At 37.0% G+C, this 25,506-nt stretch overlaps 1 long non-coding RNA gene across 1 annotated transcript in view; it reads right to left on the reverse strand.

The window, feature by feature from the left end:
- Nucleotides 1-25,506, reverse strand: part of LOC137223089 (uncharacterized) — a 370,295-nt gene that overhangs the window by 208,995 nt on the left and 135,794 nt on the right. The gene's annotated exons all lie outside the window — the stretch shown is intronic.

Raw genomic sequence — 25,506 nt, forward strand, 5'->3', positions numbered from 1 at the left:
TGAGAGAATGATATTTGCAGAAAATTCACCTAGTAGTACTTTGTAGTATGAAATTAGAAAGATGAGAAAGGGAAGTCTGGGAAGTTACATGGTTCTCTGGATACCAAGATGAGGCAGAAAGTGGGCAAGTTAGTTCAGTAAATGATTTTAACAAATACACTGGACCCCCCCCCCCAATATTTATTTCCCTTTTTTTTTAATAGATCTTTACTGGAGTATAATTGCTTCAAAATACTGTGTTACTTTCTGTTGCACAACAAAGCGAATCAGCCATATGTATACACATGTCCCCATATCCCCTCCCTCTTGAGCCTACCTCCCATCCTCCCTATCCCACCTCTATAGGTCATCACAAAGCACTGAGCCGATCTCCCTATGCTATGCTGCTGCTTCCCTCCAGCCAACTATTTTACATTTAATAGTGTATATATGTCGATGCTACTCTCACTTTGGCCCAGCTTCACCCTCCCATCCCACATCCTCAAGCCCATTTTCTATGTCTACTTCTTTATTCCTGCCCTGCAACTAGGTTCATCAATACCATTTTTTTTTTTAGATTCCATACATATGCGTTAGCATATGGTATTTATTCTTTTTTTTCTGACTTACTTCACTCTGTAGGACAGACTCTAGGTCCATCCACCTCACTACAAATAACTCAATTTCGTTTCTTTTTATGGCTGAGTAATATTCCATTGTATATATGTGCCACATCTTCTTTATCCATTCATCTGTCGATGGACACTTAGGTTGCTTCCATGTCCTGGCTATTGTAAATAGAGCTGCAATGAACATTGTGGTACATGACTCTTTTTCAATTATGGTTTTCTCAGGGTATATGCCCAGTACTGGGATTGCTGGATCGTATGGTAGTTCTATTTTTAGTTTTTTAAGGAAGCTCCCTACTCTTCTCCATAGTGGCTGTGTAGTTTTGATTTGCATTTCTCTAATAATTAGTGATGTTAAGCATCTTTTCATGTGCCTCTTGGTCATCTGTTTGTCCTCCTTGGTGAAATGTCTATTTAGGTTTTCTGCCCATTTATTAACTGGATAGTTTGCGTTTTTGATAGTAAGCTCCATGAGCTGTTTGTATATTTTGAAGATTAATCCTTTGTCTGTTGTTCATTTGTAAATATTATCTATCATTCTGAGGGCTGTCTTTTTGTGTTGTTTATGGTTGCTTTTGCTGTGCAAAAGCTTTTAAGTTTCATTAAGCCCCATTTGTTTATTTTTGCTTTTATTTCCGTTACTCTTGGAGGTGGGTCAAAAAAGATCTTGCTGTGGTTTAGGTCAAAGAGTGTTTTTACTATGTTTTCCACTAAGAGCCTTATAGTGTCTGGTCTTACATTAAAGTCTTTAATCCATTTGGAGTTTATTTTTGTGTATGGTATTAGGTAGTATTCTAATTTCATTCTTTTACATGTAGCTGTCCAGTTTTCCCAGCACCACTTATTGAAGAGGCTGTCTTTTCTCCATTGTATGTTCTTGTCTCCTTTGTTGTAAATTAGGTGCCCATAAGTGCATGGGTTTACCTCTGGGCATTCTGTCTTGTACCATTGATCAATATTTCTGTTTTTGTGCCAGTACCATACTGGCTTGATTACTGTAGCTTTGTGGTAGAGTTTGAAGCTGGGGAGCCTGATTCCTCCAGCTCCGTTTTTCTTTCTCAAGAGTGCTTTGGCTATTTGGGGTCTTTTGTTTTTCCATACAAATTGTAAAATTTTTTGTTCTAATTCTCTGAAGAATGCCATTGGTAGTTTGATAGGATTGCACTGAATCTGTAGGTTGCTGTGGGTACTATAGTCATTTTCACAATATTGGGTCTTCCATTCCAAGAACATGATATATTTCTCCATCTGTTTATGTCATCTTTGATTTCTTTCATCAGTGTTTTATAGTTTACTGAGTACAAGTCTTTTGCCTCCTTAGGCAGGTTTATTCCTAGGTATTTTATTCTTTTTGTTGCAATGGTAAATGGGAGTGTTTCCTTAATTTCTCTTTCTGATTTTTCGTTGTTGTATAGGAATGCCGGATATTTCTGTGCATGAATTTTGTATCCTGCAACCTTACGAAATTCACTGATTACTTCTAGTAGTTTACTGGTGGCATCTTTAGGATTTTCTATGTATAGTGTCATGTCATCAGCAAAGAGTGACAGTTTTACTTCTTCTTTTCCAATTTGTATTCCTTTTATTTATTTTTTTTCTCTGATTGTCGTGTCGTGTAGGACTTCTACAACTACGTTGAATAAGAGTGGTGAGAGTGGACATCCTTGTCTTGTTCCTGATCTTAGTGGAAATGCTTTCAGTTTTTCACCATTCAGTATGATGCTTGCTGTGGGTTTCTCATATATGGTCTTTATTATGTTGAGGTAGGTTCTCTCTATGCTCATTTTCTGGAAAGGTTTTTTTTTTTTAATCATAAATGGGTATTGAATTTTGTCAAAAGCTTTTTCTGCACCTATGGAGATGAGCATATGGTTTTTATTGTTTAATTTGTTAATATGGTGTATCACATTGATTGATTTGCATATATTGAAAAATCCTTGCATCCCTGGGATAAATCCCCCGTGATCATGGTGTATGATCCTTTTATTGTGTTGTTGGATTCTGTTTGCTAGTATTTTGTTCAGGGTTTTTGCATCTACGCTCATCAGTGATATTGGTCTATAATTTTCTTTTTTTGTGATCTCTTTTTCTGGTTTTGGTGATGGTGGCTTTGTAGAATGAATTTGGGAGAGTTTCTCCCTCTGCAATTTTTTGGAAGTGTTTGAGAAGGATTGGTGTTATCTCTTCTGTAAATGTTTGATAGAATTCTCCTGTGAAGCCATCTGGTCCTGGACTTTTGTTTGTTGGAAGATTTGTAATTACAGTTTCAATTTCATTACTTGTGATAGGTCCTTTTATATTTTCTAATTCTTCCTGGTTTGGTCTTGGAAAATTGTACCTTTCCAAGAATTTGTCCATTTCTTCATGGTTGTCCGTTTTATTGGCATATAGTTGTTTGTAGTAGTCTCTTATAATCCTTTGTATTTCTGCGGTGTCAGTTGTGATTTCTCCTTTTTCATTTCTAATTTTATTGATTTGCATCCTCTCCCTTTTTCTCTTGATGAGTCTGGCTAAGGGTTTATCAATTTTTTTTTTTTTTTTGCGGTACACGGGCCTCTCACTGTTGTGGCCTCTCCCGTTGCGGAGCACAGGCTCCGGACGCGCAGGCCCAGCGGCCATGGCTCATGGGCCCAGCCGCTCCGCGGCATGTGGGATTCTCCTGGACCGGCACACAAACCCGCATCCCCTGCATCGGCAGGCGGACTCTCAACCACTGCGCCACCAGGGAAGCCCCAGGGTTTATCAATTTTGTTTATGTTCTCAAACAACCAGCTTTTAGTTTTATTGATCTTTGCTATTGTTTTCTTGGTTTCTATTGCATTTATCTCTGCTCTGATCTTTATGATTTCTTTCTTTCTACTGACTTCTGGTTTTCTTTGTTCTTCTTTCTCTAGTTGTTTTAAATGTAGGGTTAGATTGTTTATTGGAGATTTGTCCTGTTTCTTGAGGTGGAACTGTATTGCTATAAACTTCCCTCTTTGAACTCCTTTTGCTGCGTCCCATATGTCTTGGGTTGTCGTGCTTTCATTGTCATTTGTTTCTATGTATTTTTTAATTTCATCTTTGATTTCTTCAGTGATTTCTTGGTTATTTAGTAGTGCACTCTTTTAGCCTCCATGTGTCTGTGTTTTTTACAGTATTTTTCCTGTAACTGATTTCCAATATCATAGCATTGTGGTCAGAAAAGATGCTTGATACGATTTCAATTTTCTTAAATTTTCTGAGGCTTGATTTGTGACCCAAGATGTGATCTATTCTGGAGAATATTCCATGTGCACTTGAGAAGAAAGTGTATTCTACCACTTTTGGGTGGAATGTTCTATAAATATCAATTAGATTTATCTGCTCTCTAGTGTCATTTAAAGCTTGTGTTTCCTAATTTATTTTCTGTTTGGATAATCTGTACACTGGTGTAAGTGGGATGTTAAAGTCCCCTACTATTATTGTGTTACTGTTGATTTCTCCTTTCATGGTTGTTAGCAGTTGCTGTATGTATTGAAGTGCTCCTATGTTGGGTGCATAAACATTTATAATTGTTATATCTTCTCCTTGGATTGATCCTTTGACCATTACGTAGTGTCCCTCCTTTCTCTTGTAACAGTCTTTATTTTAAATTCTATTTTATCTGATACAAGTATTGCTACTCCAGTTTTCTTTTGATATCCATATGCACGGAATATCTTTTTCCATCCCTTCACTTTCAGTCTGTATATGTCCCTAGGTCTGAAGTGGGTCTCTTGTAGAAAGCATATATATGGGTCTTGTTTTTGTATCCATTCAGCCAGTCTGTGTCTTTTGGTTGGGGCATTTAATCCATTTACTCAAGGTTATTATCGATATGTATGTTCCTATTACCATTTTATTAATTGTTTTGGGATTTTTTTTTTGTGGGTCATTTTCTTAGAGAAGTTTCTTTAGCATTTGTTATAAAGCTGGTTTGGTAGTGCTGAATTCTCATAGCTTTTGCTTGTCTGAAAAGCTTTTGACTTCTCCATCGAATCTGAATGAGATCCTTGCTGGGTAATCTTGGTTATAGGTTTCTCTCTTTCATCACTTTAAGTATATCCTGCCACTCCCTTCTGGCCTGCAGAGTTTCCGCTGAAAAATCAGCTGATAACCTTATGGGGATTCCTTTGTATGTTACTTTTTGTTTTTCCCTTGCTGCTTTTAATATCTTTCTTTGAATTTAATTTTTGTTAGTTTGATTAATATGTGTCCTTGTGTGTTTTTCCCAGCATTTATCTTGTATGGGATTATCTGTGCTTCCTGGACTTGGATGACTCTTTCCTTTCCCATGTTAGGGAAGTTTTCAACTATAATCTCTTCAAGTATTTTCTCAGACCCTTTCTTTTTCTCTTCTTCTTCTGGGACCCCTATAATTCAAATGTTGGTATGCTTAGTGTTGTCCCAGAGGTCTCTGAGATTGTCTTCAATTCTTTTCATTCTTTTTTCTTTATTCTGCCCCTCAGCAGTTATTTACAGCATTTTGTCTTCCAGCTCACTTATCCGTTCTTCTCTCTCAGTTATTCTGTTATTGATTCCTTCTAGTGTATTTTTCATTTTAGTTATTGTGTTGTTCATCTCTGTTTGTTTGTTCTTTATTTCTTCTAGATCTTTGTTAAACATTTCTTATATTTTCTCAATCCATGCCTCCATTCTATTTCTGAGATTCTGGATCATCTTTACTCTGAATTCTTTTTCAGGTAGATTGCCTATTTCCTCTTCATTTATTTGGTCTTGTAGATTTTTACCTTGCTCCTTCATCTGTGACGTATTTTTTTGCCATCTCATTTTTTTTTTTTTTTTAAATGAGTGGGTTTGTGTTCCTGTCTTACTGGTTTTTTGGCCTGAGGCTTCCAACACTGGGGTTTGTAGGCTATTGGGTAGAGCTGGGTATTGATGCTGAGATGAGAAACTCCGTGAGACCTCACTCCGAAGAATATTCCCTGGGGTCTGAGGTTCTGTCAGTCCAGTGGTTCGGACTTATAGCTCCCACCACAGGAGCTTTGGCCTGACCATGGGCTCGTGAACCAAGATCCCGCAAGCCACCTGGGGTGGCAAAAACAAACAAACAAATAAAAAAAAACCACAACAGTAACAAATTAAAAAATAAAATTAGACTAGGAAACTAAGAGATAGGTTTGGAAGAATATAAAAATAAAAATATAAATGAATCAACAACTGGAAGGAACATCAGTATGATAATAGTAAAAAAGAGGAGGAGCAAAAAGAAAAAAACAAAAAAAGGGGGGGAAGTCCTTGGCTGTGGAGGGTGGGGCCTAAGCAAGGGCAAGGTTTGGGAAGTGGGTGGGGCCAATGCTCAGGACCCAAAGGGCTGGAAAAGGCCCTGGGGGCTCTTGGGGGTGAGGCTTAGGTTCAAGGAACAGAAGGGGCCCAGGCGTGCCCCCCACCCCTGGTCTCAGAGGGCAGGGGACCTCACCTGGGAGCCCATCAGGCTTCCTGTGCTCGAGTGGGCAGGGCAAACGCTCTCGTCTCCTCTCCTGCTCCTCCTGGAGGGCCCCTCCCACCTGCCTCTCCTGACCTCCCTGGCCTCCCTCCTATGCCCCCAAGGACCCACGAGGCCTGGAAGGGGGTTTGGAGGACAGGGGATTGGCCCGGGAGCTCAGCAGGCTCCCTGGGCCCCCCAGTGGGCCGGCAATTGCCCTCCACTCCTTTCCCACTCCTCCTGGAGGGTCCCTCCTGCCTGCCTCTCCTGATCTCCCTGGTCTCAGGGGTGCTGATCCTGTCTGTCCTCCACTTCTCCTCCCCCCTCAGTCCCCCTATGTCCTACTGGTTCACTTGGGGGTTCCTCCCATCTCCTTGAGCATCAGAGTCCCTCACCAGTGGCCAGCAGGTGCCCTAGTTATGGGGAGATGCTAACTCCGCGTCTTCCCACACCACCATCTTGACTCCGCCTCTATTTCTCATGTTTAAAAAAGTTATCTAAACTCTAGACTGGAGGGGGAGTTTACATTTTTATAAACCTATGACTTTTTAAAACTTAAGGTATATTTATTATCAAGAATATAATAATCAAACTTTAATGTAAACTTCTTAGAAATAGCAGCTTTGTCTGTTATTTAAATGAGAAATAAACAGCTTTGGTCTTGGTCTCATTAGGAATTGCAGTGTTAAGAAGCCTTTTGTGTTTCTGCACATCACACACTTCTAGGGATAGAGGGAGCACTCCAAACTATCTTCTTATGTCCAAAGAGAATGGAGCTTTAAATGTCCTGGGCAGCATTTTTTTTTTCCCGTGGAAAAGTTCTTTCTCTCCTCATCCAATTCCTCTTCTCTCCCTTCTCCCCTGCTCCTCCCCCCATCCCCTTTTCCTCTTTACCCTCTTCCTCTCCTTCCTTCTCCTTCTTCTTCTTCCATAGCTTTTAAGAAATATTTCCACCTGTGTTTGGTACAGTGGCAACACACCAATGCATATTTAAGAATTCTCGACACAGCTGCTGGAGAGATCCTATAGGATGTAAGTCAGATCCCATCACTCCTCTGCCCAAAACCCTTAGTGGCTTCTTCTCACTCTGAGGAAGGCCATGGTTTCTGAAATGCCTTAAAGGAATGTTCTTCCCTAGAAATTCCTATGACTCACTCCCTCACTTCTTTCAGGCCTTTCCTTAAATGCTGCCTTCTCAGTAAAATCTACCCTGACCATCCTATTTTGAAATGCACCCCTGCCAATGAAATGGTCCCTCATTTTCTTTCTTGTTGTAATTTCTCCCTAACCCTTGTCACAATTTAACTTGCTATATGCATATATCAATTATGTCATTTATTGTTTTTCTCTCTGAACTAGAATGCAATTTATGTAAGTATGCAATAAATATTTATTCAATTAATTAGTACATCCATACTCACCCAATAAAATAATTAAGCGAGTAAAAAAGCTATTTTTCATACATTTTCATATTTTTATACTATTACACAGAGTACACATATTCTCAGATCATGTTCTGTACACACGCACGTACAATCACAAACATACGTAATGTAACAACTCTGGGCCATTTGAGATGCCAATTTTGCCTTTTGCATTGTGCTTCTTATGTGCTGACTAGAATTTAACCTCATATTAAATTTGTCTCCACTACAGTATGTCCTAACACCTAACAACCTTTAATGGATTTCAACAACTTAAATGTTGATGTAAATAGTACATAGTCTATGGCACCCAATATGCACTAAGAATCAATAGTACTCATAATAGTGTTAAGTATCAAAAGTATTAGTTGTTAGAGGAATATTGTATCAAAATTATACGTATATATGTATTATGAATTTATATGTATGAAATTAGATCAAATTTAATAAAAACCATTTATGCACAGGCTATACAAAATTGATATTTTTTTCATTTCCTGTTTTTCTTTGAGTGTAACTAAAGTTAATTCTTGAATTTTTAATAAGAGACTATAATGACAGGATCTATAATTCCCTTCCTCCTCTTTTACATGAACCTTATCAGGTCTCATGGTTTCAATTATCACCTCTATTTGTATAATTCCCAGTATATTTCTTTAATCTTGACCGCTATCATGAACTCCAGTATCACATTTCTAATTGCCTACAAGACATTTCAACTTGGGAGTCAGTGGATCCCTGAAAACTCACCAGAAACTATTCTTACCCACCACCTATCTGCTCCTCCTCCATTTACTCAAAGGAAAAAAAAAGCTGCATCCTGATTTGCCTTCCATGTATTCTAGGGCTGGCAATCTGCTTTATAAGCATTCTAAATCTTTTGCTAATTTTTCCTGAGTATTTATTTTCTTAATTATTCCCTTCATTTCCATTTGTACATACCCTCACCTTCCATGCCAGGTTATGATCATTTTTAACTATTCTACCTTTTCCTCTTCTCTTCCCTCTCTTAACTATCCCCCAAAATTTTAGATAGATTTTTTTTTCAAGAAGTATATGACTTTAATCATGTTATTTTGGTCAATTTTCAAAAAAAATATTCTTGGAAAAAATTCTAACCCTATAGTAAAATTTTTTAAATTTCCAAATATATCACATTCTGCTATTAAACACAAACTCTTGTTCTGATCCACAAGTTATTCATACTCTTCCCTGATCATATCCTTCCATTTCCCATTTTGTATTGCTTCGTCTATAACTGCCCCATTCCTACCCACTTCCAGGCTGTGCTGGAATTCCACTTCCACCATGAAATCTTCCTGACCAACATAGCCCATGATAACTTTACCCTCTCGGGATATCTGGGTCTAGTTTGACTCTGTCATTAGTTATGTGGACATGTCATCCTGCATATCTTACATTTGCTTCTGCAAAAAGAGAGAGTTGGGTTATATAATCTCATATTTTTGATCACTTAAAATTAGACAAATTTACAACATGTTTTACTACATAATTCATTTGCACTTGACTATTCACTGGTTCTTGTTGCTATTTAACTCTTTGATGCCCCCAAACTGCAAGTTCATTAGAGACAGAGATCATAGATATACTTCTATCTTAGCAACATAGTTCTAGGTGCAGAGTAAATGCAAAATTTTTAAGAATGTTTAGAATTAGTAAAATCTCAGATATATCAGCTGCCATATTTGATAAGCCTTAATAACAGGTGATCACTAATTAACCTACTGATTCCAGGATACTGAATCTGCTGAGAGCCATATGTCTGAAGCTCTCCAAAGAATTATGATTTCTGAGATCCAGATACTCAGGAAACACTTTCCTGAATCACAGGGAAAGTTTAGCCAACATAAAAAGGAAAGATATGGGAAATGAAGTGGTCACCTTTTTTCTTATAACTTGTTTTCCTAGCATGACTTACCTACACATCCATCAGTTAGATCCCTCTCTCCCGTTTGTCAATTTCTTCTTCCCCACCATTCCCACCTTTATCCATTCCAATTACTTCCATGTACAACTGCTTCTTTGAACTAGAGTAAATATGAACTATAAGTATTCTAACACTAGCAAGTACTCTGACAAATATGTTTCTCCTACATAATGACAGAATAGGTGCTTATGAGCACAGCTGAATTATCTTAGCTTTGGGAAATCCATTCACTTAAACACCCTGTTGCTGAGCACATATTATATACAAGGCAAGATGCTAGCAGCAAAAATACGGTGATGATCCAACCTTGCCCTCAAGGTCTGCATCTGGTTGGAGAGTCATCAGATTTACAGCTCTGTGGTTAGTAGAGCTATACCATGCATTAGATCTATGTAGGCAAAGGGCAAAATACCATGAAGTTTCAAAAGAAATCATGATTATAAACAAACAGGGAAAATCAAGAAAGCCTCTGTGAAAGACTGGTGGAATTTTAATGGGGCCAAGAGATGGAAAGAATGTTAGAGGTGGGAGTAAGTGAGGAAAGGCGTGGAGGAGAAGCCCAGAGCAAAGACAAGAAAAGGCTGACATGGACGCATACTGTACAACGCCTTCAATCTAGAACAGATTTGAAATGAAGTAGAATTCACACAGGTGTTTTTAGCAGGCATCACATCATCAGTCCAAAGTTCTCTTCAAACTTTTGATACAATCCACTTTCTGGATTCTAAATCACATTATAATTGGCATTCGCATCACTGTCTCATAGATTGTCTGCTACACTTTGTACTGTCACTCTGCCCTGAACTCGAAATCGCTTATTCTTGCAAAAAGAAAAGGTTTTTTTCAACACCATTTAATTGTTATTGTTTTAGCTCTATTTGCCCTTCCTTTGCATTACACGCTGTGTGTGTGTGGAGGGAGATTTAGAGTTAATATGCATTAAAGAACAATAAGAGCCTCAGAGATAGGGAAAAATGGTAAATCTAGGGTTCAAGAAAGACTAAATTACATGATGAAATTTTCTTTGCAATCTCAGTTCTTTAAAAGGGGGTGAAGAGAAGGAAAAGTGACTAATATGTTCTTAGTGCATTTATATAGCTTCATCTTAATTTTTGGAAAGTCTCATGAAGCAGTTTCACTGACATCATGGAAAGCTGCCTCCTTAAACTTTTTTCTTATTCTTTCCACATTGCCTCTAAAACATATGATGAAAAGGTCTTCCTCCTTTTAGAAAATTTTATTCACAGAGTGCTCTCTGGACAGACATGGAAAAAGAAAAATGAGAAAGTACCCCAGAGAGCTTGATGCCTTATTTTTGAGAGTTAATTACACAGCTTTTTAAAAAGTAAACTGCTATTTAGCAATCCTTTATTCTTCTCTGTACCTGATTGATCATTGATCAAGTGGAATGAAAATGCTTCTGTATTTTGAAAGGTTTTGAAAGACATAGAAACTTTCCTGTTTCAATACTTATATAAGGAAATAATTATATTAATTATATCCTTAAAGCATAGTGATAATGAAAATAATCTCCCTACCAACAATTCAGGAAGTCTCAAATGAGAATTAGATAGCACATCTTTCAAGTTTAAACAATGAAATGGACTCTTAACCTTTCTGATTTCATCTAAGGATCCTGCTTCCCATCATGTTCTTAATTTGATCCCATTTCTTATGACACTTTTGGACTTCAAGTATGGTTTCACAGTTTGGATGAGCTGCTAAACTTGGCACTGAATAAGTTACAAAAACAAAGAGGAAAAAAACCCACTTTTTCTTCCTAGGATCAAGGGAGTTTGAAAGACTATGGATGAATTACTCTAATACATGTGTGTAAATCTGTGAAAGAAAATATTTAACATTTATTTGTGTTCTTGTTTCTACGGTAATGAGTGGAGGTACCTCGTCTTATTTATTTGCTTTGCTAATGTTGCCCAAAAATACTGCCTCAATTGATAATAGTCAATATATTTAAAATGGGAGCGTAAACATAATAACAAAGCAAAGGTTTTACACTGAGAGTGATGTCTATCTATCAAGCTGACAAATACTCAACTAATATTCTATTTTAGGAAACATTTAGAGAAAGGTACATTTTTCCTTTTGATTCAAGAGGATAGAAGTCTTATCAGCCATTATATAGAACTTTTCTCCTATTTAAGCTATAAGATTTCCTCTATCATGTCCAATTTAATCATGTACAGATAGATCAAATGCCCAAATGATGTATATTGGAAGGCAAAAACATCATTGCAAATGTATGCAAAAATTACAGAATCACAGGATTGTTCTTTATATGGCATCCTTGTGATAGGTATAGATCTATTCCATAAGCTCAAACATAGCATGAACCTGAAAAAAGCTGATTTCCTTTTTCCAATGAGAAGACAAAAAGGAATTTTTTTCTTTCACAATTTAAATACATAAAACTTTAGGGGAATGTATTAAGTAGTAAATATACTTAAGATAAAGTAGAACTTTGGGGGTTGTATTTATATAATAAAATATGTATACTAATTAATTTACTTAATTAACTATGTATATGCATTATATAAAACTATAAAATACATATTATTTTACTAAATTAATTTAGTAAATGAACACATTAATTTAATAAAATTGCTTCCCCCCCCAAACTTTTGCTCCATTGTACATTTTGGGGATCTGGCTAAGGACAAGTTTGGATGGTATATTTGGGCTCTGTTGAATATACTTCTGCGGTTCACAGTCACTTCTATGTGGAGTTATTTTTAGCAAGGATTCACAAGCTAAGATTCAAGCCTGTCTGACTCAGGATGCTAATAATCTTATTTCTGTACTTTATTACCTTTCATACATTTGGTGATCCATTCACAGGCCTTTGACTCCTTAACCCAAAGGCAGGTTTTCTCTCCTAAGGCACTTGTCAACAATAGACACTCTTCTCACCTCCATCCTGGCTCCACACACTTTATTCAGCCTGTTGCTCACTGTTGCACTAGCTGAACACTACACTGTGCAAATCCAACTCCCTACATTTGCCAGACAACATCTTTGCTCTTTCTTCCTTAGCTTTAAACGACCTTCCCTAATCACATCTATACTGGTGCTGGTAATTGCTGCATAAAATACTGATATCGACAAAGATAATATAAAAATCAGAAAACCAGTTAAAAATAATAATCTATTCAAAGAGGTTTTTTTAAAAAAAATAGTTACTACATATGAAAACTTCAAATATCCTGAACTCTTACATCTCTTATATGAAAGAACTTTGAAGGAAGTTATTCCCAGTTAGGACAACAATCCTAAATATTTACCTATCATTAACAAAAAAGTTATGATGGTATAAGAAACTTTTCCAAGCTATCAATAATAAAAAAATTCATGAATCATGCTATAGAATAAATGAGATTTTTAATAATCTCTCTATAGAAAATGACATTGCAAGATCATTGTCATGTGAAGAGATGATCAAAGACATATGAAGACAAAAGAAAAAGAGAAAATATATAGGACTGCTAGGCAATTAATACAAATTTTATGTTAGTGTTCTCAATTTGTCAGCTTTGAAGAATGGGCAGTTTGTAGGGAGGTCTTTTACATTCTAAACAAAAATTTACTTCTGTACCTAAGTTTACATTAATAATTTTATGTCATTTTTCAATTAAAGAGAGTTCTCAAAATTGAATAAGATTCAGACTTTACAAACTTTAGATCCGTCCTTGGATAGGTACTATTTTATCTACACTGCAGACAGGAAGAGAGTAGTACAGACGAATACCACTTAAGTGACCTTCCCAAGGTTATACAGCTAGAAAGAGGCTACGCAGGGATATATTGAACCTAGTGAGTATGACTCTACATCTTGTAACCAGCAGCCTGAGGCTTGCCAACTTTGACTGCACATTTGAATCTCTAGGGAAGCTTAAAACTACCAATTCCTGGGCCTGATCCCTGACCAATGAAATCACAATCTCTTGGGATCTGAAATTTGGCATTTTTTTTAAGGCTCCCCAGGTCATTCTAAGTATGAGAATCACTGCACTATCCTATATCTTCCCAATAAAAAGTGTTGGCTCTTGTGATGGAACGTCTGCAGTTTTTAAGGCACTCATGCTGTATGAGCAATCTGATAGCAGGAGGCTATGCCAAAAAGTCGTTCAAGGTATTTGTAATATCTTCCCTAGTTCATGTCCCTATTTCCCTCTAATCCTCACAGATGGCATCACTTCGTCTCCACATACAAGCTCAGCTCCATCCGGGTTAGGAGACCAACCTTGCTCTTAGAAGCTTAAAGGAGCAGAAACCTGTACTGTCAGCCACGTGGCATGCCTTATCCATAGCCAACCACCTTTCACTCTCTGCCCTAGTGGTCTGTAATCATAGTTAGTGATTATTTAGCCTCATGTGTAGTTCAAATTGACCAAATGACCAAAGTTGTTGCTTAATATTTCATTTTTAAATCTAACTTTAATATTCATAAAATTATTTTCTACACCATCTTTATGCCATTTTTATTTCCTGGACTCTATGAACAAACATACAAATACTGTATAACTCACAAAAAGATATAATTTACCTTTAGTGTATGTATTGGTTTTGGTGTATTATCTTGAAAATCAAAGATTTGAGTTCATTGTAGATGGGAGTGAAGATTGGTCTTTTACATACGTGACAAAAAACTAGTGAAAATGTTGGGAAATGATTAGGAAGAAATGTATTATTAACTAAAAAAAATATATTTCTTTTGTTTACAGGTCTAAAGGCTTGCTCCTTGCTAGGTAAGTTTCTCCATCTCTACTCATGTGTAGATGTTATTTTCTATTATTTATAATACCATATACAAAAGAAGAGTAGAAAAATGGGAAAAAACTTATCGGGACTTCAAATTTTTTTCTTCTTGTAAGTATTTAAAAACATGAGTAGTAACTATTTTTTTTGTATCCTTAGCAAACATGAGTAGTAACTATACTACTATCCTTAGCAAACATGAGTAGTAGTAACTACTCAAACATAAGTAGTAACTATTTTTTTTGTATCCTTAGCAAGAGCACAGTGCTGTGCCTACATCAGGATCTCAGGAGATGTAGCTGAACCTGTCACAGTAGCTCATGATCCTTTCCTGTCATTTGTCCCAGGCAGAGGAACCTCTTGCTTCATGTCAGGAGCACACATGGCATCACTGGAGACGTTCACAGTTATTCCAGAGTGGGAATTGATATTTGCCAAAGGGTTATTTTCCTGCTGAGCTAATGTCTATTTACTTCTCTTTGCTTTTGTATTTGGGTTTGATCTCGATTTGACACATTTTCTTCATATTTCACATGTACTTGATGCTAGGTCATTAATCTTAAAAACCATTTAGTATTGGAGATTCCTACCAATTTCAATATAGGGTTACCACTAATGTGCTTTAGTGCTGAGGGTGACATAAGTAAAGAGGTGGAGAAAACCCAGGTATATTACACTGATTCAGCTCCTCCTATTGAAAGGAAACAACAGGAGTGGGGATAAAACATTTACTTGTGACACCAGACATATGGCAAGTACTCAATTATTTTATTGATTATGAGTTATATTATAGCTAACCTGGTTGGTAACCAACTGACTTAATATCAAAGGGAAAAAAGGAGATGGCAAGTAAGATATTCAAGTCAAGATACTTAATTAGTTCTAATAAAACTCTAAGGAGTATTACAAAAATTATGACTGTGAAAAAATCGTCATTTGATCCTGTTATTTTAAGTAATTCATTTGGGCAACTGGCTGATGTTGGTTGCATGACATTTATTAGCATCACTTTAATGAAGTCAGGGGAAAATCTCTAACTTCTGTTTACTTTTTTCTTCTGGACATTGTAATATAACTTTAATTAAAAATAACATTAAATTATTAATTTAGTTTTTATTGTTCCCAGACTCTCAGAAAAACAGATCAAGACAGGGACTCTGGAGAACTGGGCTGGCTCTCAGGACACAGCAGGCTAGAGGGGTGGTCACCAATCAGGAGATGGAAAGTGATTCAAAAGAAAAAACCACGAAGATTAAAAGCCAACGTACAGTCTAACCAGGCTCTTTGCAAAATGGCTAGAAAGAGGGGCAGGATTCAGGTTGAAGAAAGCATGGTAATGAGCCAGAGGAAGGGTATTAGAACAAAGGAAAGGACACAGGGCATGGGCAGGTGCCCTGGGCCCCTCCATCTAGCTGTACCGGGGGCTGCCTGTTCAGCCACGAGATTGACCACTGCACCCAAAGGGGCCCAGTAAGCTTGAATTCATTTCCGTGGAATAGATATTTCTTGTTATAGCCTTTCATAGATTAGAAAACCGCAATTAGGGGAGGTGCACTATTCATGAGATAACACAACTAGTGAATGGGAGTTCTAGTGTTCTAATTTAAGGCTTCAGGTTCTTTACTGAGGATTTGCTGATATCTATTGTCTCTGTGTTTGGTCTTGTTCTTCTTGTTCCTTCACACTGATCTCATAACTTATTCTAAAAACCAGGGCTGATCATATTAATCCATAATTTTAAAAGTTTACTGTTTCCCCTGATGAAGTTTAAATTTCTACACATGACCCCCCAGGTCTTTGATGATTTGTCATTTGCTATCTGTGCAGCCTCACTTCCTATGCACTTCCCATCTTGCACTCTGTGATCAAGGTCACTCTATCCTCCATCCCTAGCACACACCCTGCATGTTAACAAGGTCACAAAAAATATGTGGATGTAGTGATTATTACACTTGTGGAATGGAAGTTATGTATTTCTTAGATAACAATACTTGTTTAGATATGTGTGACTTTCTCTTATATCACAGTATCTAAGCACTTTACATGTATTATCAAATCCTCACAAAATTTTATGAAGGTACATAGACACTCAATAAATAATTACTAAAATTCATGAATAAATAAGCATAAACTCTATGTTCTTTTTTTTGATGTATAATATTGCCTAATTGGAAAAGGTTCATCTTCAAAACTGAAGACTTCAAGTGAGTAAATCTCTCAGTCATAAATACAATTTTATCTGGAGAATTGTACCCCAAATATGCCACTTGAACATAATTCCTTTAAGATGCTTATTTTTTAACGTAGATCATCAGCTGCTTATATTTTCCCAGGACAAACGTGCTCTTAAGAGCCTCTCCTAATTGAGCAATTGATTAATTAGCACTTTTCTACCTTCACTAGGGAGTGAGAATTTAGAGGGTATTACTGTGCTAATAAGCTCACACTTTTCCTATTTTAAACTGTATCCAATTTTGGGAATACAAATCCCTGAGACAAGAAAAAGTCTTTCCACCCATGCAAAATGTAAAGTAGGTCATCCCACCTGTTTCTACCTGGCTAGTCCATTTGATGAGGAATGAGACATTTAGCTCTAATGTTTCTGTTTCAAATCTACAGTGTATTTGTTGAGGAATTTAGTATCATAGTAGCAAAGAACATTAAGTCATAGACAGATGAAAAAGGAGATTAGGGGCCTACGTCTCTTTTTCTTTGGCAATGCTCTTCAATAAGGATTACAAATCCATGTGCTCACATTAATAAACAATTTGTACTGGACCAGTAGCTTATGTGCTGAATATCTGCATGTTAATGAATTATTACATTGAAGAAAAACTAGTGAATATATTCTTTTGCAAAATGAGTCCTCTGACACTTGACCAAAAAAAATCCCAAAAAACAGAGTGATAGAGAATTTACCTAACAGAGTCAATCTTCACTGAAAGAGAAGGTTAACCATGGAACGGGTCCTCTTTAACGGGTTTGTAATAAGCTGCAGGTGACGGTCTAGAGCTGTGTTGCATCATGAAGCTATTAACGGTATTAGAGACAAAAGCAAGTAATCAGAAATAGAATTTAACAGCACTGAAAATGATTCTGATCGCTATGAAACATTTTCAAATCTGTAAAAGAAATAGAATTTTGTATCTTTTTAAGGGGGAAAATAGGAAATTTTCCTAAATATATATCAAACGTATGTTATAAATATAATATAAATAAATATGTATTAGTATGAAATTGCACTGTAGAACTAACTTGTTTATAATGCTCACTTTTAAAAAGTTAAAATAGCAATCCCTAAAATGTCCTATTAAAAAAACCACCCTTGGGCTTCCCTGGTGGCACAGTGGTTGAGAGTCCACCTGCCGATGCAGGGGACACGGGTTCGTGCCCCAGTCCGGGAGGGTCCCAAATGCCGCGGAGCGGCTGGGCCCGTGAGCCATGGCCGCTGAGCCTGCGTGTCTGGAGCCTGTGCTCCCGCAGCGGGAGGGGCCACAGCGAGGCCCACATACTGAAAAAAAAAAACACCCATAAGTCACAAAGTCTGCATTTAATATATTCCTTTGTATTACAATGTTATTCAATTTATTAACTTAAAGTGAGTTGATGTATTTAATTATTATTAAGTGACATGCATATATTTCTTAGACTTCATTTTTTTTCAAAAATGGTATTGGTAACAAAAAGGCTAATATTTTACTCTAATATTATCTATTATTTCTTTATCTTTACTATGTAATACTGAAAGTTGAACTCTGGAATAAGAGCGGTCTCCCCCATAACTCTATGACTTTAATAAACTAGCCACACAAGGAATGAAGTCAGATATCCATGGAAGGCATCTCAAAAGGGTATCGTCCAGGCCCGAAGCTGGAAGAGCGGGACTAGAGATTCGAATCATGGTGTGTGTATCTGAAACAAAGATGTTATATGTGAAGATGGAATGTGTTTATTGTTGTGCACGGTATGCAGAAAAAAGAGAAAGTCATGGACCCCAAGTGTGTCTGTTGTAATCCAGCACTTGCAAGGGGAACAGGTGATGAATCCAGAAAACTGGAGAGAATCAGGCACCATCTGAAGGTAAAACCCACAAAATAGTTGTAAACTGATGCCATCAATTGCTCATCTCACTGTTCTTGCTCTGATTCCTTGGCCAGCAAAGGACCATCAGAAGTCATCTGCCTGTCCATGTTCATTTCTTACTGACACTCAAGAAGGTAACCAAGTGGAAGCTATAAAGCTGAGCACTGTGGTAGTACTGTTCAATGTTTATAGATAATCTTATAAATGTATGTGTTATAAATTTTAAAATGGGCTCTTTGGTTTATCTACCAGTCTCATCAGGACTTGGTTAGTATAAGGCAATCTTCTGAATCTACTTAACTCTGAGTGATCAACGCACCCTGAATATCTGGGTTTGAAATGCTCAAGACACTTATATATCATGTCACTCCATAGCTAATGTCATCCTGTAAGATCTTGCCCGAGCAGCAGTCAACTTCCAACATAGTATCTTTAATTCTAATTGTAGGTAGAATAATCAAAATAACAAAAATCAACTTAATCCATATCATAATGATGTGGAGAAATCTTTCTACTCCATTTTGGAAAGAAATCTAAAGTTAGGTAACCATCGTCATAGTCAAAATTATACTTAGAAGCACAGATTACACCTTCACCCTCCCTGCTGGGCCCTGAACACAAAATTATATTGATATTAACACCCCTGGCACTAGGACTTAAATCATGCTTCCTTTCTTGTTAGTTCCCAAACTAATGGTCATAGAGACATTAACATAAAAACTTTATAAAATACACTGTTTCTTTCCTATAATTAATGGAAAGCACTTTTTTATTGAAGTATATAGTTGATTTACAATATTGTGTTAGTTTCAGGTGTACAGCATAGTGCTTAAGTATTTTTGCACATTATACTCCATTATAGGTTATTACAAGATAATGGGTATAATTCCCTGTGCTGTAAAGTATACCCTGGTTGCTTATCTATTTTATATATTGTAGTTTGTATCTGTTAATCTCATACCCTAATTTGTCCCTCCCCGCTTCCGTCTCTCTTTGGTAACTACAAGTTTGTTTTCTGTACCTGTGAGTCTGTTTCTGCTTTGCACATATGTTCATTATTATTTTTTAGGTTCCACATAAATGTGATATCATACACTATTTGTCTTTCTCTGTCAGACTTATTTTACTAAGCATAATATTCTCTAGGTCCATCCATGTTGCTGCAAATAGCATTTTATTCTTTTTATGGCAAAGTAATATTCCATTGTGTGTGTGTGTATTTTATATATATATATATATATATATATATATATATATAATACACACACACACAACACACACACATACACACCACATCTTCTTAATCCAATCATCTGTTGATGGGCATGGAAAGCACCCTGAATAAATGGACATTGAACTCATTTAGTAATAGGGCAGCCTAGATCAGTGGTTCTCAAGGGGGAATTTTTTGCTTCCAGGGAACATTTGGCAATGTCAGGAGAGATTTTTGGTTGTTACACCTGGGGGAGGGGTACTGTTAGCATTTAGTGAGAAGAGACTGGAGGTACTGCTAAACTATCCTACAACGTGTAGGACAGCCCCCACAAGAAGAATTATCTTGTCTAAACTGTCAGTATCTCAAGGTTGAGAAACCCTAGTTTCAATAACTGAATTATTTTTAAAAGGTGGTAATTGTTTCAAGATATGGAAAGTAAATCAAAATAAACTTATACATCAGAAGTGTGCTTTTTCGTGCAGTGTATAAATAGAATAAAAGATTCCCTAACGCTAAGCCTCCCTATGAAATGGCTGGAATTGATTCTGTAGAGCATTTTTTTTTACAGTTGCTCATTTAAAATGTTTATTGTTGTTATACTTTTATTTTTCAATTAATAAAAACTTAAAAACGAAGGATTTCATGAGGCATTACTGGAATTACTAACCAGCCAGATAGCTGAGAAATGCTTATTGAACGAATCTCCTTAGATGAAGTTGATGCTCCTATAAATCTTATTTCCATGTACTTTCCTCCATCAGTAGGACCAGCAAATTTCTTTGATGTTGTTCAATATCTTCTCCCTGCTCTATACAGCTATCCCTTTTAATTAGGTGGCAATTCCCAACCTGATCATGACACTTTTCTTTCTTTTGTTAGTGAGTGTTCAAGTGTTTAGCAATTAATAAGAAGGCTTGAAAAAAAAGGCAGACCCCTCACACAGGAAGTAGTCCTTAGGCAAGTCACAGCGTATAAACAGTCCAACCAGACAGCAAAATGCAACAGAGCAGTCTGTGTTATCACAAGTCATGCTGAGAATACCTCTGTGCCATGAGTTTCAAGTTATTCCTATAGAAGACCAGTGCATTCTCTGTTCAGAGAATGCTGTGGAAATACGATTATCTAGCACACCATGGTGTATGTGTATACTAACAGATCCATTTTGCCAGACTCACAGGCACAAAAGTTAGTCTGCCCCATGTTACTCATTTGTTTGTCCACTGATTCAAAAAGTGGATGGAAATAGTATTTATTAGGCATCTCTGCAAAGTAGCCCTTTTCATATATGCTTTCTTTTTAATTATCATACTGTCTTGAGAGATATTAGCATCAATGTTTTACTGTAAACTCAGGCTCAGTGATTTATAAATGTCCCCATGACTTGAAAGCTAGGAGGCTATTATACTCCATTTTTTTCCACACAGACCTATTCTCTACCTTTCCTTGCTTTGTCCCGTACCCTAAGAATCTAAATTCTACAGATTCCGTCACCCACATTCCTTTGCCCTCTGGCTTCTGGTTGGGTTCAGCCAATGGAAGGCACCAGCTGATCAATGGGTGGGAAGAGGAAATGTGCATATTTATTCCCTCTGCTCTCCCCTGACTCACAATGGGTTCTGACCACTGCTGCAGTTCTTTACAATTCCAGGTCTTGCTGGGGATCCCTTCTCCCTGGGCCCTGATTTCTCCCAGGGTTCTGGGAAAACCACTCACTTTCTTACTTCTCCTGTCTACGGATAGTAATGGTTTCCTGATGAATAGTAACGGTTTCCTCAGAATCCTCTGGTTCCCTTCATTCTACCCACACTTCTATAAGTTGTCTAGTCATTAAACTTTTTAAGTGTGTCCTCTGTAACCATGCCAGAGTACTAATGTTAGGATTTAAACCCAGGTCTCTCTGACTTTAAAATCTGAGCTGTGTCTACTCTACCATGATTCTTTATTGTGTTAGCCTGTAAGGATCCAAGAGTCGAAAGGGCATGGCCTTTGTTTTCAAGTTGCTCTCACTTTGTCTGAGCAGACCCACACCAAACTACTACAAAAGATTATGGTAAATTCATTATGAAAGAATAAGAAAATACACCAAAATATACCCTGTATCTCTGGGAATTAAAATAAGAAATGGTACACAAAAGTCGTTAAAGATTGAATATTAAATCTTTGTATGGCAATGGGTCTTAAGGGACTCCCTCTCCTTATAGAAGGAAATTGAGATTACGTAAGGAGGTCTAAGGACTAGGTAAGTCCCACAAAGTGCCTTAGTGGCCAAGCTGGGTCTAGTACACAAGTTCCTTAATTCCTAGCCAAGTGTTCATTTCTCTTTACTAGATGACCCACATAGGCTCCTAAGAGAGTACTAAAAAAGCATCTTGGATATCATGACAGTCTACATACATTCTACATACATTAATCAAAAAATGTAAATTCTCGACTTGAAGAATGTCATGCAAAAATTAAGATGCAGCCTTCTCTCTGTCTTCCCCCCTCCCCTCCCCAAACCCTACAAAATAGAGAATATGTGAGCGTGCTAAATACATGCAGAATTAATCTAGAGAGACTCCTCAAAACTGCAAACTCTTCCAGAGAAATTTTTTTTCCAATTAAATCTAAACCTCAACTGCTTTTGAGACTTCTTTTCCTCACTTAAAAACAGAAGTAACATATCTGCACGATAGCAGAAAGAGAGGCTATCAAGTGCTCAGTGTGTCAGCATTTTGTAATCTGCTTTTGGCCAGTGGGTGGTGAAGTGGTTTATTTCAAGTTGAGGACTTACATGAAACCCCTTTGCGCTTATTTTATGCAGTATGATAGCTTTCCCACAATAATGCAAAGCAATCGAAGCACCAAGCAATCCACTGCTACCCCACAATTTTGTTTATTTTTATGTAGAGTAGTTCTGACATTAGGATTTAAATGTTCTTAATGTTTCACTTGATTCTTATATATTCAAAAATTCAGATAACATCAAATTGCTTATTATAGTTTTATTTAAATTAAGATCATTTGAATCACAAGCAATAATAGCGGGGTCTACTGAAAAGAGGGGTTTGAAAAAGCCCTGTGGTCTAAATCATAATGGGGTAGCTTGGCTAGTTTTCTATCTGTTCCTTTAGTCCGTTCCTTGGGAACAGAGTGCAAAAGCAGGATGGAGGAGGTTACCATTCCATTAGTTTACTTTATTTCCATTTTAAACTTTTAAGTAAATCCAACTAAACTGAGATTTATTTTCTGGCTGCTTCTTTCACACTGAAGTAATTTGTTATTAGAATAGGATTCAGGCGATCTAGAAATCCTCCGATGCCACACATTATTTTTTTCTCTTCTTATCCTTTTCTCTAAACTAAAACGTATGTCTTTAAACAAAGTGCATAAGAGAGTTTTAAAAAGATCATTTTCCACTGATAGTTTCCAGCCACACCAGAGGCAAAAGTGCCAAACTTTGTCAGGAAAGGCTGCCCTTGTGACATTTTTTGGCAGGGATCTGAAAGGCAGGCAGTAGACGGCATATAGAAAATCTTATTCTTCTATATTTCCCTTATGATTCTAAATGGACCAAGACTTAAGACAAAAGTTCAAACAGTGTCCAGCGTAATTTTGCATTCATACTCTGCAAACATATCATGTCCCGTCAGCTCTCCCTGAGGGAACATATCAGTTGGTGATCAGACAATGCACTCTGATAAGATGGATGAGGCTTCGATGTGTGCCAGACCTGTGTGACACGCAGCATATAAAAAGACAACTGAAGTGCCACTTGGCCTGAGAAGAGCACAGAGTCTAAAGGGAGAGAGAGAGACAAATGTCCTGAGAATTAGGGGTCAGAGAATGAGATGAGGAGGAAAGCCAAGTATATTTGGTTGTATGACGTACAACACGCAAAGAGCATCACGCGCACTGTCTGATTTAATCTCCACGATAACTCCGCTATCAGAATTCTTCAGATAAGGAAGATGAGGTTTAAGAGAGGTTCTTTAATGTGTCCAATATTATACTGGCATGAAAGATTCCAGCCAGAATTCAAATCCAAGAAATCTTTATTATGTTCCTTAAACAAGGAGAACTTTCTCATATTACCACCATGCCATCCTCCCAATCAGGAAAGAATCGTTGATTCTAGTCTACCATCCAATCCACAGACATAGTTCAAATTTCATCAACTGTCCCAATAATGCCTCTTTTTCTGTCTGGTCCAGGATCTGTTTAAGAACATGGATTGCATTCAACTGCCATGTCACACCAGGCTCCCTCAATCTGGAAGAGTGCCTAAATATTTCCCTGTCTTTCATGGGCTAGATGCTGTTAAAGAGGACAGACACCATTCTATAGGATGACCTCAATCTGCTTCTTGGCGTGTCTTATCAGGAAGCACACTGCTGTGATTTTGTCCCACAATTGCTGAGTTTGCCCCTCATCATTTAGTTAAGTTTGTGCCTATCAGGTTTCTCCACTATAAGTCACTATTTCCCCCTTTTTATTTGATTAGTATTTTGTGGAGAAATATTCTTACACCAATATCCTCGGCAAACTTCTAACCATCATTTAGCATCTATTGATGACTCCTAGTGATATCAACTACCACTCTGATAATATCCAACGGTCATTATCTGTTTCAATCATTCCTTCTACAGTTAATAGTTGGCATCTCACTGTGAAAAAAAAGCTTTCCATTCTCTCCAACATTTCTTTATATCTGTAGGGTTTCAAAGTTTTTCTTTTTTATTCAATGAGTTATAGTCCCATACTCTCATTATCTTTTTTGAGAACAAATTGTCCCAGATTGCCTAGTGGGAGCCCAATTAAGGTGGCCCCTGTGTCTATTTGATATGTTCTCAAAATAATTCATTGTGCTGCCCTCCTCTTCTATTAACGATGTCCCCACTAACTCAGTCATCATAAGGTCCATAGTATCAGAAGAGCAAATTTTAATTAACAAGCAACCCTATTACTCCAATGGCTGAGCCAGGAGAATGTGTTTCAACCTTTTCCCCAGTTTCTTCAGTGATATGAATTTTTGAAACAGGTGAAACCATGAGGAAATGAAAGCACACGGTTTACTACTTACATTAACTTTGACCAAGGCGACAGGAAGAACAGTTGGTAAGTATCATACCTAGTAGCTCTTACTAGCACATGAGCCCAAGACAATATGTCCTGATAACTTCTTCTATGGCACAAACCCCTCGCATCTTCTTCCTAGGTCTTCCCCCAAATGGAATTAACCAATTACTTTTTCCAATTACTCCAATTATTCTTCCTTTAATTTGTATGTTTTATTTACATGGCCATTTCATAAGCATAAAAGTGGGCATCTTATTTGCAGTATAACCAGGGATTATACATGTGTATTGTCACTGTTAATGAGACTAACTCTAGTTAAATTCTCACTACTTTTTGGCTCATTTTATTTTTGTGATTGCAAAAATATAAACATTCCACAGTTTCCCCTTTCTTATTTTGCCTGTTTAGCCTCAAGATTTTATTGGCCTGTACATGTTTTTTTCTGAATTCACTAAATTCTTATATTCTATTTCTACTCACAAACTGTGATAACTTATACTCATTCAATATAAATGATCTATCTTCTCATCAGTACTGTCCACTCAGCATATGAAGCAATTTATGACTTACAGAGAGGTATGCAATCTTGAGGACTATACAGAGCTTGAAGCCAAGCAGATATCCTGAACATTATTACCTGCTAGAAGTATTACAATGCTGGAGGCCACCAGACAGAATGGTAACTGAGCAGGGATAAGGAGTTTCCAAAAAGCCCAAGGAATTCCAACCGACCTTATCTTTTTTAAAGTGTTTTCAGCATACCTTCTTATCCAACTCATCTACAATTAACGCTGCCCCAAACTACTTTCTATAAGTTTATTCATTTCCAAATAGTGATCTATTTTGCATAACAAGATTTACAGAAGAATAAGCAAGTAATTGAAAACTCACAATACTTTAAGCCAAGTTGTTTCTCTGAATTAAAAAAAAAATTCTCAACATGAACACAA

This window comes from Pseudorca crassidens, chromosome 4, assembly GCF_039906515.1.
Source record: "Pseudorca crassidens isolate mPseCra1 chromosome 4, mPseCra1.hap1, whole genome shotgun sequence".
Lineage (NCBI taxonomy): Eukaryota > Metazoa > Chordata > Mammalia > Artiodactyla > Delphinidae > Pseudorca > Pseudorca crassidens.